The sequence below is a fragment of the Oryctolagus cuniculus genome, chromosome 3 (genome assembly GCF_051225735.1).
Source record: "Oryctolagus cuniculus isolate XC-2025 breed Fujian yellow rabbit chromosome 3, ASM5122573v1, whole genome shotgun sequence".
NCBI lineage: Eukaryota > Metazoa > Chordata > Mammalia > Lagomorpha > Leporidae > Oryctolagus > Oryctolagus cuniculus.
The window spans coordinates 35518112-35519837 of NC_142869.1; the positions used below are offsets into that span (position 1 = coordinate 35518112).

Below are 1726 nucleotides of genomic sequence, written 5' to 3' on the forward strand. Positions count from 1 at the left end.
TGGGGTCTGAAATTCCCCTCTGACTGTAATCCATTTCCTTCTTACCCCACCCACTCCTTTGTATTAAAAATTCCTTCCCCCACTGCACTTCTTTTGAATTAATTAACTTTCCTGGCTAGCTTATAGCCTGCATTTCCATATTTCCATTCTCATATTTATGTGAGCACCAAGAAGAAATTGGCACCCTGTTACTTCCCCTCAGCCATCTCGCTCCTAGAAAAGCATATAGTCTGAGAATGAGTGTGAGCCTTGCAGGTGTTTGGGAGGTTCACATTGTTTGAAATAATTCTGGTTCCGGGAGGCAGTTAAATTCGGAGGCAATTGCCAGAGTTTGAGTGTGTTTGTGAATGGGCCCAACTCATGTGGACCTTAATGTCGGCAGGTAGAATTAACATCCTGGTTCTAAGAGCATACTGTACTCATTAGCAGCCTCAGGCTTCCAGAAGGTTCACTTCTGTTCCCTAATATGTATTCATTATTCTTCTCCATTGGGAGAACCAAATCACCTGCTAGCAGCTGAAAGGCAAAGTATTATTTCACTATGACTCAGTGCTAAGTCAACTCGTGGGAGTGAGATTTATTTTGCTCTCTGAGCCACAACTGGGTATGAGATCATAGTGGATACAAATATGAAAAAAGAGAACTTGGTAAATTTTAATGTTCATTTGTAAAACTTGTTCAACCCAGCCCCATTTATCATTCTCATATACTTTGTTCTCAATAATAGAAAATGTTAGTTTCTATATTAACAATCATTTGGAGGGTCCTTAATATAGAAGGAGCACGACCTTTGATAATTCACTTGGAATAGGAGGATGATGCTATCATGGAAAGCTAGACATATGTGAGACTATGTCTTTTTTCTTTGCATGTTCTTAGATAAGTTACTTCATCTCTCTGACCCCAGTAAAATGGGAACAAATTTACCTCCTGCATATAATTCTTGCTAGGATTATACAAAACACTGTTTTTTTAAAATTATTTATTTATTTATTTATTTATTGGTGCACCATGCCTGGAGGTACCACAATACTGGGTCGATGCATGGAGTGGACAGAGCAAGCTCCTGTTCCAACTCCTTGCTCCAAAAACCCATTTAATATATTGTCCTCGGATAGAGGACGTATCAGATATTAAACTGTTAAGAACAGATACTGCATTTGATCTTAGCCAAAAGGTCGAGAAACGATACAAAACACTGTTGTATCAAGGATGGTGTCTGGCTGTAGGATTGTTGGATCTCAACACATCACTACCATCACTCTGCCCTTCTCTGTCTGGGAGCTACATTTTCCTGAGTCCTTTTCCCAGCGCCGTCCTGAGTTGCAGTTTGTCAGTGGCAGGTGTAGCAGTTTGCACCATGTGGTCCTTCACAGAACTCTCTGAGATGGTGCCTTGCAACACCAGTTCATGCCTCCAATTTTGTAATTAGATGTTCATGGCTTCTAGAATCTCCTTTGCATTCTGATGATGCCACTCATGCCAGTGCTTCAAGAAAGTGTTTTTGTGAATTTTCTTCCTGGTGATAGTTATTATATGTGTCAATTTGATTGGGCTAAGGAATGCCCAGATAGCTGGAAAGCATTATTTGGTTCATGACACCAATAGAACAAAAATGTAGAGAAAGGGAAAATCCTTTCTCTCTCTCTCTCTCTCTCCTTGAACTGGGACATTCATCCTTTCCTGGTTCTTAAGTTTTCAGACTCTGGGACTTAGATTGGCAGCT

The 1726-nt window shown here is 40.3% G+C and overlaps 1 non-coding gene across 1 annotated transcript; it reads right to left on the reverse strand.

Annotated features, from left to right (window-relative positions):
* Nucleotides 1-999: 999 nt before the first annotated feature.
* Nucleotides 1000-1190, reverse strand: LOC127491935 (U2 spliceosomal RNA). Its single transcript, XR_007920858.3, has one exon. It is a non-coding gene; the product is annotated as a U2 spliceosomal RNA (small nuclear RNA).
* Nucleotides 1191-1726: the final 536 nt, after the last annotated feature.